The sequence below is a fragment of the Phasianus colchicus genome, chromosome 8, assembly GCF_987193195.1.
Source record: "Phasianus colchicus chromosome 8, bPhaCol1.hap1.1, whole genome shotgun sequence".
NCBI lineage: Eukaryota > Metazoa > Chordata > Aves > Galliformes > Phasianidae > Phasianus > Phasianus colchicus.
Window position 1 is genome coordinate 15630861 of NC_143443.1, and position 15964 is coordinate 15646824.

Genomic DNA, 15964 nt, shown 5'->3' on the forward strand with positions numbered 1-15964 from the left:
GTTTTCTGAAATGAAATTACTTTTTCTTCTGCTTTCTTCAGGATTAGCTTCTGGAAGTCAGAACTATCATTTTATTAGAAGAACTTAGCGTAACACATATTCAAAATTCAAATAACCCTCATGAATGTGGCGGTTCAATAGAATTTTAACAAAATTCTATGTATTAAGTTTACGGTATAGGCAACATTATGCATCAAATATTAAGATCTTAACTTATAGGGTGGTCTTACCAGCACAATCTCTTAAAACAACCTGTGAGGTATGTAACAAAAATATGAGCAAAATTGGAGAAAAATTACATTTAGATTTACTGCTACATTTGAACCACCAACCATAAGCACTGACATTAGCGCAAGGCAAATGAACACTGCTAGTCTGGGAGTCTTTCAGCCAACAGTCACTGAACTTCAACCACACACGTCTGGAGAAAATGATTTGTTTGCTTTATTGTGCTTAACCAATGCTATCCTTTCAGGAAAACCACACTGTAAACCAAATGGGGTATCCCACATCCTGACAAAGTATCGTAAGTATGTTGAATAAAAACACAAGTAGTATTAACTACAGTGCACTAAGCTCCTTTATAAAATGCTCTTTGCCCTCTCTCTCATTTAATTTCCTTCCATACTGAGAAAAAAAGTCACACCTCCTATGTACAACAACAGTTGCACATTATACTACCACCACTTTTTAGATGATGTATGAAGTCCTTGACTCAGGTTTTAAAGGCCTAACAACCAAGTGACAGCAAGCTACAGAGCCCTGCAGCCAGGAGGGATTCTGAGAGTGATGAGATCATTTTTTTTATTTACATGAATTGAGGGTAAGCAGCAGAAATCCTATGTTTGGCACAAGTAAATGAAACTGTAAAATAAAAAAGTATGGAGAGCATTGTCAGGAAGGTGGCTAAGGTCTAAGAATATTTTTTAAAAAGGATATCTGTAGACCAAACCAACAGCCTCTGCAGCCAAAGTCTTCTGTTTCCATGCACCCAAGATTTTACAGCTAAAATGGTAGCTACTAAATTAATAAGACTAGGTAAAGTTGACAGAAGAATACAATGGTTTTTTTTTTCCTGCCACTTATTGCCAAAAAGCAGAGAGTATTTGGGGTCTGTGGTGTTCAATTATTTGAAACTTTATGCCAAACAAAGCTATATCAAACAAAATAAATACAGATACATTCATTGTGTGTCCTCTTATAACACATTTCAGACAAAGAAAAAGCAAACCAAATAGTTGATACTAGACATTAGAAGCAAAGAGCTTTTAGAAAATAAACAAATTATGAAGTAAAAAACAGCATACTGAGAAATTTCAGAAAACAATCTTCTCATCAGAGGTTTTTATAATGAGCACACTCTATGGCAATTACAAGGCAAAGTGAGTCATTAATAATAATCCTTAACATCTGGGTAAAACTGGGGAGTTCATAATAATATGTTCTCAAACACTGTGACTCTTCTGGCAACAACAACTACTGACATGGAAGATGAACACACAATGTTTCAGAGGATTTCTAAAAGCTTTTCATTCTTTTTATCAAGAGTTTAATTTCAGAACTGCTTTTATGCCCACTCTAAAACTTCTTCCTCATTTGTCATACCAGGCAAATATTAACTTCTAATTTGCACAAGGCTTATTTTTGAACCATTATCCATTTCAGGGCAATCATTATTTCTGAGTATTGCTAGGCAAACTTATCAGTGAGGGCAAACAGAACTCCGAAGCAAACACTGTTCTTGTAGAATTTATAGCTAACGTGCTTTATGCATTTCATGAAAACTTCCCTATTCAGCCAGAGCTCTTCAATTTGAAGGGACTATAAACAAATTGTAGATTTAGCCCCAAGTCTGTACTGAAGATTTTGCATAAGTCATAGCTCAATTTTTAGTTTTGTGATGTCACATTAAGTATTCTGTCTTACTTCAATTAAAATAATTAAGACATGCATAAACATAAAGCGTACCTATAGCGTAACTGATTTTTGTTTTTACTTAGCTGTGGGCTACTGTTGCCCTTCTAGTATAGAAGAGTCAGTCTGCAGCACTGACTTTTTTTTTTTGCCAGCAGTTATATCAACCAATCAAGGTTCTTAATATCTCAATCTCTTTTCTTCTTGTACTAAAACCAGAAATGTATTTCCATTGGACAATTTCAACCGGCAAAAACAAGAATACGCATGCTAACTAAAGGGCACATATATTCAATGCTATTGAGAACTTGTTTTTTCTCACTTAGGAATCTTTCAGCTACCAGAGGAAGCACTACCTGTGAGTAGGAAAAAGAGCTGTGTATTTTCTCAAAAATTAAAACCTACCATTAAAATTGTAACTAAAAATTAAGCTGATTTGTAACAATAGGACAACACAGTTTTCTAGAACTGATTCAATGTAAAGTAGTATTAGTTTACAATAAAATCTGTCTACTTTGTGTTACAATATATATGGTACTAAGAATAGAAAACAAGATTGTGGTTGAATTTAGATTTTTGGAATAAACTGTTACTGGTTATTGCGATACAGTTCAAGTACTGCTAGGAAAAGGAATAAATGACATATCGAAGCCCAACTAATATATCAGTTGCATACGTACGAAGATTATGAGCAGCAAGCAAGAGCAAAATCCAAGGTTTCCTCATCTCTAATCTAAACTGGCTGAAAAGAGGAGAATGGGAGGAAGTGTGACATTCTCCTTCCTTCCAAACAATACATCACTTAGCACCAAAATATCCCATACTCTGTCAAATGGTATGAATTATTCTCCCAAGTGGGGAAACAAGAAGAGGCAAGGACAACTTTAACTCCAGGTTAAATAAATATTGACTGTGATTCAGTTGTAACTTAGTTATTATAACCATTCATGGCCTTCAGATTAGAAAAATGGAATTCTATGTCTTGGGTGGCACACTAGGTATTGCCTTCTACGTGTGCACCCGTGAATTTTCCTCTTACATAATACACTGTACAGTCAGAATTAAAAGGTTTCTGTACTAACTAAAAAGGCAGGTATTAACTGTAGTGTCTTTCTAGTTAATGAAACATACTTAAGACATTTATTAACAAAACTGTTTTCAAATAGAAAACCAGTAGCTTGAACACTGTGAAAAACACAGTGAATGTTCTGCCACGGTTCACAAGTGTTTGAGTAGTGCTTTACTGCATTTGTACTTCCATTACTACAATTTTTCTGGAAATATGTAATCAAAATACATGTGTTCTTTTTATTTAGAACAGCTATAGACAACGTAACAACATGCCCCAAAAGCATTTTTTCCTAGCATATATTGCAAAATTTACACCCTTCTTTTTCATCTCTAACATTTTTGTCATACTTAACCCTGTTCTCACCTTTCCTCTCTCACTAGGTCAAAATCAAGGATGAGAGGCACAAGGTATGAATCTTTTTAACTTAAAAGTCGCAACAGTAAATTATCATCTCCAAAATTCTCAAAGTTGAGTATCTCAACCCAAAAGGAGCCACTAGAGGATGGTTAGGTAAAATTAAAGCAATAGAAGCAAATATAATACTCACTCTTCCAGCTGCCAACTATTTTTTAGTATAGAGCAGGCATGTCCAACCTGCAGGCCACATGTGGCCCCGAGCTAGTAATGAGGCCCCACAAGATCATAAATGTTTAACATTATTTTAACATGATTTTTAGTGGTATTTTTCATGAGCCAATTGCATGTAGCTTGAGTGCGGAATGCATGGTGACAACAGAGCACTGTGGTGTAGTGCAGTGCTAACTTCACCTCTCAGGCCCACCACACACTCAATCTAAAACCTGCACGTATCACACGTCACAGGCACTTGTGGTACTTGACAAGTAAATCAGTCATTATTGATAATGTTTCAACTTACCTACACGTACACGTGCCTGTGAAGACAAGGTTTTTTGTTATTAAGTAGATACGCAAGTTTTCTTGTTTAATTACCAAACTTGGGCTTGGGCTATTTCGTAAAATAATGTAGTAAGTTAACAAGTTAACTGCAAAAGAAACATCCAGACTACTCATGCAGTGCTGACAAATTTTGTAATTTTCAACATCTCAAAAAGGTTACAAAAATCTAAAATAATTTGCAATATGTTTCTAATTAGTTCTGTGATACGTATTTGATTATGGCGTTTTCTAAAAACTGTCAACAAAGCCATGAATTTCAAAGTCCAAGGGATTGAATCATTACCAACACCAGGAGTTCCTTCAAAATATAGATGATGATGACTTTTCTGAAGTAAGGTGGCTAAATTAGGGCAAAATGCTATAAAGATCTTATGATTTGTGAAACAACATCAAGTCATTTCTGGAACAAATTTGCATTTTAATTCCATAACTTGAAAATGAAAAATGGCTGACAGATTCAGAATTTCTGGTAGATTTGAGCAGCCATTTTAATAAGCTAACTACATGTCTTTAAGGTGAAAAAATCAACTAATCTGTGCAATTTTTAAAACCATAATAATGTTCAAAATGAAACTTAAATTATGGCAAGCTCAAGTCATGGTAAATTATTTTATGCATTTTGATATGATCAATTAAAAATACGCAGTCTCACTTCCATTTTGTATAAGGGAATTTGATATTAGGTTTCCAGGTTGCTGAAAAATTCTCTTTTTTTTTTGTATATTTGTGACTCCATTTTCAGTTGACATAAATATATTACCTGCTAATTTCCAAACTGAAAGTATATAGTTATTATCAGACGTACAACTCAAAGAAAAAAGTTGATCATGCCTCTTTACCAGATTTTTATAAGATCTATCTTAACAGAGGAAAAAATACATCGCTCCACAGTCTCAGCTTATTCATGTCATGGCTTTTTGGAAGTGCATACATTTGTAAATAGCTGTTTTAAAGGATAAAGTAAAGAAGAGTAAAAATAGATCAAAACATCTCTGATGTGCACCTGGAGAACCCACAGAGAATTGCAGCCTCTTCCACTGAACCACACAATGATGCATGATTTTTACAAGAACAAGGTCAAACATCCCATGTTTATGATCTTGTTGCCCTCTAATTTTTTTTTTTTAATGTTACAATTATAAATATTGAAAAAAAATTGTTACATATATACAATAACCATATGATGTATTCTGTATGCAGCCCAAGTTGATTACCCTTCACACAATGTGGCCCAGGCAAGTTAAAAGGTTAGAATCCAGCATCCTAGAGCATTTCCTTCCATTTCCTAGAGTTACAGGAACAATCAAGTACTATTCTCATGCTCTTTTCTGTTGGGCCAGCGATGAAAGATTATAAATAATACAAAAATTAGCAGAGGTGGATCAGACTATTAATTGTCAAATTAATTGTCAATGCCTCCAGAGTTATACCAGTTTCATGTTCCTTAGTTGCGTTATTTCTACATATCATTCTGAAGTGTACCATTATCTTCCAAATTAGGATAGCATTTCATCAGCATAGCAGCTAGTCATCACTTACTTCAAAAACAAAATTGAAATTAACCCCTCTTAGAAATGAGATCGGTTCAGCCTAACACTCTGGTAAACAGACATCTCCAAAGACAACAGCATGCCTGTAATTCTAAATTCTACAAACAGGAAATCAGGTTAAGGAATATGACTGTAGCTTAATACAGTAAAACTAGAGAATATAGTATACATTTGAGAATCTGCCTTCAATTACAAGTTGCTTTTTTTTTTCTTTTCTTAAATGCCCTTTTCTGATACTTATCTAAGTATAATATTGAATGTTTTCTGCTGTTTGTTTCACCGCTCCACAGCACTTGGTAACAACTCTGCAGTTGGTCTGATTATTATATGGATGCTTTTGCACCAATTTCAATTCTACTGACAGTTTTATGATCATACTGATAAAACTAAGAAGTTATTAAATTCATATTCTGAAGGCTTGGTGTCTTTGTAATAGAAAGAGCTCAATACTTTCAAAATAATTAGAAACTGATGTTTCTACTTAACATATTTACCATCTGAACACTCAAGCAGTAGATTCTGCTGCAGTACAAACGTCGCAGTGCTCTGTATAGAAGGCCACTCAAAAACTTAAGCATTTTCTGTTAGTCTTCCATGAACTATATTTTACACTCCTGCTGTTACCGAGCAATGCATTAAAGGCAGGTCACATGATTTCCCTCATCACGTCAGCAAATGATGGCTCAATTAAGCAGATAAGAATCTACAGCCCTCAGCAGAAACTCTCTTCAACCCATTCTCAGCAGTATAAAGAAGCACTTAGAGACCGCACTGGGTCTGGGGAATGAATACTTGCTCTCCTTTATATGCAGTCATTGAAAATTTCCCTTTTTTTCTTCAAAGCAAAATGAATCCTTCACATAATCATACATTTTTTTTCCTATACTCAGCTACAGTTAAAATTCAATTGATGAATAAAATCAATACTATTAAGTCTAAATTGTCTCTCGGAAATAAAATATCTTACTAAGTAAATGAATAAAACCTCTAACTTCTGGCTCCAGTCCTCAAAGCACAACGGAATTGATATTTAAGGATGGAATTTAGTCTTTCCTTAACATTCTGTAATCAAGTGCATTAAGAGCTACATATACAAAGACTGCCAATGACAGTAAGCAAGGCTATGAATGTCATTATTCTGGGTGCACTCAGCAAATGATAATATTACTTCTGCATCTACTTCTGCATCCCTCCAATTACTCACATCATCTTCCATGACCATTATCTACACACTATTGTTTTGCTGAATTTCTTAATTTTAACCCTACTGTAAATCAAAATCTACTAAAAAAATACTGTGATGTTTCAGTTCAGGTCATGTAGAGAGAGCAAGAGACAAAAAAAAAAAAAATCAATACATTCCTTCTTCCTCACATTACCTCTATTTGTCTCTTTATGATTTTATGACTCTTTATAATGCTTAGCCTCTACTTTTCGCAAAACACCTCACTGTTGTTCAGCACCAATTATATTCCATATGGTCCTAAAAAGACATGTTCAGAGGCATATGCTGAGGCATATTTCATGCTAAATACTGTTAACTGCTGTTCTCCACCATTTTCAAATTTGCAGGGAAGTATTGTTATATTGCATCTGGCAATACCATAGTTGGCAAGAAAAACTGATTAGGAAAAAAGTAGAACTGTACAACAGAGCTTCAGTAACTTTCGTGTAAGAACAGATAATGAGGAATATCTACAGGACTTCAAGGTCTAAAGAAAAACTTGTGATTTACAAAGGACTTAGCAGTATCTACGGACCACAAGGTTAAGGGTATATTTATCTTTATGGACTAGTATTTATTAAACGATTATGCCAGAATAATTGCATTATTCAAAAACAATGAAAAGAATTTTGTCCTTAACCAACATAGTCCATACAACAAAAGCTATGGTGCTAGCACAACTGATTTGGGAAAATAAGAACATTTCCCCTGGCACAGCAGCTGTTATAAAACATCACTATATCAGGGTGCTTATGCCAGAGATAAGTGTATAACTCCTGGATGCTTTTCCACAGCATCTGCATCAGCAAAATCCTTCTTTTGTGGACAAAATCTGAATGCCCTAAGCTTTTGGTTAAGTCAAATCTTTGCAAGGATTATCAGGCCTTATCTGCTACCATGATGGTCTGGGTATGTCTTAGATAAAAACAGTACTACCTCTATTTGTACAACTGTTTTAGAAAGTTGTTTTGAAATACCACTTATTACTCATTTATAGAATTTAGTATCTCTTTAAGTTTATTCAAAGGTAGGAAAAAAAGAGAAAAAAAGGATCTTCTAACTTTGTACCAACTCAGCCTGATCCAAAGGTGACGCAGTGCACTCCTGATTGGGCATTACATCAACTAAAAGCTTTATAGCCATACCACAAAATCTGACCAGCCGTTTCTTTATGGTTCCATTCTTTTAAACTGAACAGTCAAACAAACAAACGAAGAAACCCCAACAACTCAAACACCACAAATATCTCAACAAAAGCAGATTTTCCCTGAGAAATTGGGCAGGTCTTTTTCTTCCTTTGCACAATGGCCATTCCAGGATTTATCTTAGAACTTGAAGCTTCTTTCAAATGCTGGAATCAGTCAATTCCTTTTTCAAATGAACCTGAAAACAAATAAGACTGGCTGGAGTCAGCCCTCCTGCCTCTTAAAGAGCAAAAGCACCTACTACAAGCTTATAGAAAGCCCCACATCAAAGTCAATCTATTAAGTTGCTCTTAACATGTAATCACTGAAAACCCATATGCAAATATTTTTGGGAAATGCTTTTCTTTCCCCAGTACACAGCTGACATGCACAACACGGTACCTTAAAATTTACTTGATACAAATATTTAGCATATGGATAAGCTGTGCTGTAAAGATAATGTCACTTGTTAAGGTAATTGTTATTTGTAGAATCAAAAAGGGGACTTCGGATTTCTATCCTGCTTGTGACCCCTGCTATTTTAAAACACCTTTGATCCGCAATGCAGAAGAAAGCCATTCTGTATGGTTCGGTTTGTTAGCTAAAAAGAAGCAATATATGAATGATCTAATACTACATATACATATTTTAAGGTTTCTAAAATTTGAGTGCAAAAGCTGCTGCCTCAGAAATAACAAGCACAAATGTGATCATTTCATAGCACTCATTTCAAAGTGAAGAAAATACATCATGGCTTAAAACTTCAATGTAAATGATAATGGAGTACTGAAAATATTGCACATTACAGATAAAATCAACTGGAAATATATTGTCTGTATTTCCCCCCATTTCCAGGATGTATTTTTGTTTTCTTTATCAAAAAATCAATAATAACTTTCTGCAGAAAATGAAGGATTTATGTTTAAACAATGGCACTATTGCTATTACACATGCAAATGCTAAATGAAACTGCAATTTCAAGTTCAGATCAAGTAGCAGGCTACCTTGAATAGCTCAGCTCAGCTCTCAAGTTGTACATATACACACACAGTTTTCACACACAAAAACATTTTCTTCGTGTAAAAGAACACAACTGCTGGTTTATATACAGGTGTTGTTTTTCACGTGGCAGCACATGACAGAGACACAAAGAGCACATGCTCTGGGATGCAGCCTATGATGCATCCATGCACTCAAGTAACCAGCTCCTTTGGAAGGTAGGTGGAATCCTAGATTTCAATCAATGGTATACAGAGTGATAATGACCAACTTACTATAAATTTCGGATCAATCAAAATAAGCAACAGTTGCTTACAGTTTAGTCTGTAGAACAATCTTAAATTGACCATTTTTCTTCAACCTTACCACAGAAATAATGAAAACAAGAATAATTCAAGACAGAACCACTACTGCTTCATTCTGGGCTTCTAACTCCTAGATTTGATGGTGCTTTAGTTTTGAGATTTTGCTCTAACAAAGCTGACAAAGTAACAGACAAAAATTCTTGTGCTCTCGTAAAGATGGCATCTAATAAAGACTGACATGCAAGAGGACCTCCAGTAAAGATCACCCCTCAAATTGGCTCACCTCACCGCTTTGAGTCTGAAGGCTTCCCTTTTACATTTACATTTAAATAGTGTGTTAAGCCTGCCCAGACTACATATACGGGGGGCTGGGTGTTCCTACAGGCAGTCACTGGGGAGCTGGCAGATCCCTGACCTCAGCAACAGAGCTGGCACCGCTGCCCACACCGCTGCACCGCCCCGCCAGACACCGCCAAGAGCCTGATTCAGTGTTTCAGCAGATTTACAAATTCTGCTAATGGAGTAAAAGCATGCCCTCCCCCTTCATTTTTTCCCTAAAAAGCAATATACTTTTAAAAGGCTAATGCAATCACAAGCATTATGTCAATGAAAATTACATGCTGGGTTTATCTCTGTAGGTATCTGTCAAACGCAAAGCACACACAACATCTTCAGCGTAATAATGATGTTTTATCATTTTAATTACAAACACTTTGAAAAAAATCCCTAAAGTGTACCAATTCGGGTGGTCTGAATTAACAGTAGCTTGATAGCCCAAGGGTAGCAAAAATAGATTGAGCTACCAAATTTCATAGTAGTTATAGCAGCTGTCTTCTTGCCTCAGGGAACCTGGGTATTTAACAAAGCAGACAGCTTGCATTGGCATCTGATTAGTAATGTGTGTATTGTTGGATGGAATATGTGTGGCTCTTTTGTTTCGCTGTTTGATTAGGAATTTGTAGAGCAGAGGCATTATTTAGCTTTTACAGTTCAGCTTCTGTATGTTCACTTACAGGTGCTGCAAAAGGATATTTCCTTGTTTATCACTTGCTGCAAGTAGGGAATATTGTCTTGAAAGTGATCGATGAAACATGACAGGATTTAAATGTCAGGGTCAGACTCCTCCCCATTTCTGTGCCAAAATTTTCTTGAACCAACTGGGTAAATATTTCTAATTGGGGAGAAAACTGAGGAAGGTGAAAGCCTGTTCTTATCTCACCATAAAACATATACATTACTTGGAAGGAAAAATTATCTTAAAATATCATTTATTCCACTTGAATTTAGGTGGGAAAATTTCACAAAAGAAGCCTCACAGGGAGAATCCAACCATTAGGGCTTGGGGAGAGAAGAACTGATTTTTATTTTCCTACTCCTCCAGTAGCCTGACAGCTTGGATAACCACCAAGACCAAGAGAAGCTCCAGTTCAAAACAGATCTGATTAATAGGAGAAATCTTAGTTAACATGCTTTATCTAAAATGGCTTGATCTCAGGGAATAACCTCAGCAAAAACAACAATATTACTGCGAGCTTTGCGTTTCAACTTCACACAGCCCCAAAGACCCCCCACGTGGCTCTTCTCTCCTTCGTTCTTTAAGTATACATCACAAATTATTGGGGCTTGTTGGCAGAGTTCAAATCACTGAACTCATTGCAAATAGTCTACTTCAGCTAGAAGTACATTCTTTTACTCTATCAAATCCATCTGAGGTAATAAGACTTGATGTTTTATTCAACAGAGCTAAGGAAAATTGTTGCACAATAGGTTAATTCAAAATGGCAGCATAGAAAATGCATCTGTCAGTGGGGATCAAATTACAGGGCAAGCTCCTCTCAATGCTTAGAAAAACAAGTCTGCAGTTCTACAGATTATGTGCATGTGTGTGTTTAAAGGGGTGGGAAAGGAGCTAAATATCTGAACTAACCTCCAATTAAAGTCAATCATAAAAACAGCCAATTTAATGAGTACGAATTTCTTTGGGTAATTATAACACCAACCACTTTTTTTCTCCCTCTCTTTTAAATCTGTAATTCTGCCTTCTTGTTACTGCTTGCTTTGTCATTAATCGCCTCAGGAACTTGATTTCCTAGCAACAGACTCTGCCACCAAACGTTTGGCTCCTGTTCAACATTTTCTTTGTGAAAAATGGCACTGCTATTGCCGCCTGGCTGTTGCAGCGAGGCTGGCTGTGTAAGTGCTCTAATAATGCATTCTTCTAAAAAAAATAAAATAAAATCACATGATAAAAGGAGCAATGACTGAGCGTCACTAATTACTGTGCTGAAGAAGTTTATCTGCAATTTAAAGGCTACTGGGGTAGGAGGAGAATGACAGGAGATGAAACATTTATTCTTCATTTAAATAAATGTAATTAGTAACTGAGGTGAACATTCAGAAATAAATAATTTTACTATGTTAAACAGATTCTCGTTAATTTTCTATTACACAGAAAGGAAGTACAATCTGTCTTATAAGCTCATGGTGCACTATTCTCCATGAAGTACCTGTGTCCATCTTAAAGCAATGGCATTCAGAAGAGCAAAGTATGCAAAAAATAAAAATCAATTTCTGAATTCAGTTTCCCAAGTTACTTGAGAAAACACTGAAAAAAACATCCATGCATGAGCAGTCACACTTGAAATGGAAGTATAAGGCACATCAAACTCTAAATACATTACAGAATGACATAAACTATCATCAGTAGGGAAACAAAGGTTTGTTGGTTTTTTTTTTTCCATTTAGGCTAGTAACTAAAACCTGGGCATTTCTGTACTTATGCAAAATTATTTTCTTCCCCGTGTATGTTTTAGAAGAAAGAAAATCGGCAGATTTACTTCCTGCTTAGATAGAGAACCTTATCAATTTCTCTTTCTAAATTTGTCACACATCTGTAACTGCCAGCAAACGCAATTCCTCAAGATGGTGGTTTTCAGAAAGGCAATGATATCTGAGAGGCCACTAAATGATGACCCAACTAACTTGCTAGATGCAGCTTCATCTTTATGGCAAAGTAAGACATTCAGAACTGTGTATTTTCCTGGCCATAAAACCAATTCATTATTGTGAGAAATAGTTTTACATGTCAAATGACATACATTCTGATGCTAGAGCACTGCAGCAAAAGTTATCAATGATGTAAAAAAAAAAAAAAAAAAAAAAAAGCTATTGTGGAGAGTTTTTCAAATGACTTTTCAGGGGATATTTTGATTCCTGCCAGTGTCTGTCTCCTCCATTTCCCATGATGCACACACAGACCCAGCACATTTCAAAGAAAAAAAAACTATCACAATCCGTTGTAAATTATCATACTCATCATAGCAGTAAATTACAATAAAAATGCCTTCATTGAACATGCCTCTGAAAGGAGGAGACAGCACAAAAGAAATTTCATTTATACTTACATTGTTACAATAATCAGTATTTTTTCTCAAGAAGAATAGCCAAAACCCATGTAAAATACAGTAAAATGTTATTTAAGCTTTGCTACACATTGCTGACATCGAGCTTATGTTTTGACAGACTCGTGTTGAAACCAGATAATTCTGCCATCAAGCCCACTACACCACCACAGTATCTCTCTGCTTAGATAAGCACTTAAGTATTAAAAGGAAATAAATATAAAAATACCACAGTATTTGCTGAAACATACCAGAGTGCTTGGAGGTTTAAAAACTTATACTCCAGCAGTGCTATGTTGAGTTCATTATCACATGTTGCAATACCTAATATTCCCTACGTGAAACATAGCCTAAGACCAGAATACATGGTCTCGATCAGAACTATCATTAACATCAAGTTAAACTACACTTGCCATTAACTCCGAAAACACAAAAGAGATGCGGAAGGTGGTGGATGTAATTTAACTGCAGGCAAACAAATCTAACTGGTATTACAACATTTTATACTCAGTGCCGTGCAATTGAAAGACATCACTATTGAGAAATTTCTATTATTTGCTGCACAAAAGTAGTAAAAAAACAATGGTTTAAACTTTTACAGATTGTGAAATAACAACAGCCCACATGAAGATGTCTGAATGAAAGCACTGCCTTCTCTGAGTAAAATATTGTAGGACAATATGGAAGAGAGCAGCCCAAAATTCAGCTGCATAGAAATAAGTCTTAGGACTACAAAAAAGTTTAATTGCTCCTCTAGTCTTTACCTACAACAGCTACAACAGGTTCTCAGGCATTGTAAATGCAAAAGGCAAACAAAAGTGAACATAATGCAAACAATGAAGTGTAGGAACAGTCCCAAGTCCTTTTCATGAGCTTAGAGGAGCGTGAACATCAGCAATGCCATAACCATATCAAAGTGTATGTAGATACTACCAAAAAACCTTTCAGACACATCACATATATAAAAATATACACAAACACCAACTTTTTTGTATATAAATTATAGCCACAAAACACAAATTCAAAGGCAGTCTATAGCCAAAAACCTACTATTTTACTTTGTATTAAAAAAAAAATCACATCTTTCACAGCAGACAATCTGGTTGGTTCTCTGTTAAGATCTGATTGATTTGGGGAAGCTACTACAGCAGTCAGTGGGAGTGTTTCACACATCTAATGACTTCACATGAAAGTATTAAACAAATGCAGGTTTGAGTAAAGCTAAATAACTGGGAGAAGTAAGGATGACTACCTGGAACAAGAGCAAAATGCATCCAGCAGCCTGCATTTACAGCAATAGGGCTCAAATACAGACAGAAAGTTAAAATTCAGCTGTCTGTATAATAAGGCAGTATCATTTGTTGCTGAGAACGTTTCACAAGGTTAAGTGCAGCATGTCTTATAGAGGAAAGCATTTTCTCCTTTTCCTTTTTCTTCCTGTTATGAAATGACAAGTGCCAAATTTCTTACTAACACAGAGGTGCTAATTGGAATCAAAAGACAACAACTAAAATTCTCTTTAGTTTTTCTACTTAGGTAACCTTTACCAAGAGATTTATTTATTTATATAAAAATCATACACAAAACACAACTTGAGATTATTTTTATGCCAGGCTGTGTCCCATTCACAATTTCAGAATCAGAACAGCAATGCTTAGTGCTATCGTAACCTTCAATTTATTCTGAAATAGGGTAAATGTCTAGGAAAAGATTTTCTAGGCCCAGTAGGAACTACATAAAATCCCTAGCAGTGAATTCTAATCAGGCACCAGCAGTACAGCTAGTTGATCCACAACGAAATGAATTTGACAGACCAGAAGATACAATGTCAATGGCAGAAATTACTGCAAGTATATGAATAATATCTGGAAAAGGGAAAGAAATCGCATGGAGTTTGACAGTACACATAATCTATCTTAAAAGATACAACACCAAGTAATTTTGAGGGATTAAAAAACACTTTTAAAGTTTACTGTTTTTGCATAAGCTGGGGCAGTCTTTCTGCATTTTGCTTCTATCTGTGATTTACAGGGTTCTATTCTTTGCTGTCTTTCTCCAATTTGTCTGCCGGATCCGATTACCAGATGGCTAAAATAAAGGTATTGTGTTCATTCATGGTAACAGAAGTTGTCTTTAAGGGTTCTGTCATGGGTTCACTATCTTTTCCTTTGTACCTACCCCCTCTGTGAATTGATTACATTTCAGAGCTAAGTTTCATCTGAGGGCCATTCTGCTGAAAGCTGCATTGAAAAGCATATTATCTATCCTAGCAAGCACATACAGATGACCACAGGATATCGCAGACTTGTCCTAAAGCAGCAACTGGCCTGCTCTGCCAAGAAAATAGATTGTTTGATAATCTCAGAACAAGGATTTTCAAAAAACTTATCTGTCACTAAAACATACAGTAATGCAATCCAGGAAATAGGTGACGCTTGGATAGAAAGACGGAAATAAAAAGCGATGTAAGCACAGCGCAGAGCCAGAAGAGGTAACAAGACTCAAGTGCAGACAGACACAACAGTGAGCAAATTAATGACTGAAAGAGCAGCAGGAGCGCTAATTGTTCATGATGTGGATTTGTTTAATCCCATCGACCACTACAAACCTGCGAGTAAAGAAGTTAAAGGAAAATAAAAGTGTTCAGCTCTACATGTTGTCTCCTTTATTTAAGTTAAGGCACATGTGCAATCTGTAATCTGAAGTGATAACACTGTCCTAGAAATCTCTTAAATGAACCCAGCCTTGAGTGCAATTGCTACTGGTGTGAACCAGGTTCTTCACCCAGCAGATACCCTCTTGCAAGCAGATGTTTTCTTAATATGAAGCCAATTTAACAAATACTTAATATATTAGCACTTACACAATAGTGTTATTTATCCACTAATACATGTACATTCTGGATTCTATTTTCCATCTAACACAATAATTCTAAATCCCTTGGTAAAAAGGCAGGATATCACCCCCCAAAAAAAACCAAAACACTTCATACATATAAAAATCAGTAGAAAGCATTACTGAGTCAAAATTAAAGGGACCAAATGGATAGAAGACAGAAGGCAGGCTTTGGAACTAAAATAAGACCAAAGTTATATCTTAAGGGAAAAAAAAAAAACAACAACCCAGAAACTTATTTTCACTTTGTGTAATTTTTCTCACTTTCCCTAAAGCATCTCCACTAAGTTTATTTATTTATTTTTATAATCGTATACTGATAATTTGAGTAGTAATTATATATAAACATAGTAATAAAAAAAAGTAAATAAAAGCTTTGGGCAGCATGCTAATGCTTCTTCAGGTAACATTTGTTTTTCTACATTTAACTATACTTTTATATTTCCAGTATCTTTTATCCAATAGCATTAATTCCTAAGCATAGCATTTGGAACAGGATGA

The 15964-nt window shown here is 35.4% G+C and overlaps 1 protein-coding gene across 2 annotated transcripts in view; it reads right to left on the bottom strand.

Annotated features, from left to right (window-relative positions):
* ADK (adenosine kinase) overlaps positions 1 to 15964 on the bottom strand; it is a 270648-nt gene that overhangs the window by 128059 nt on the left and 126625 nt on the right. The gene's annotated exons all lie outside the window — the stretch shown is intronic.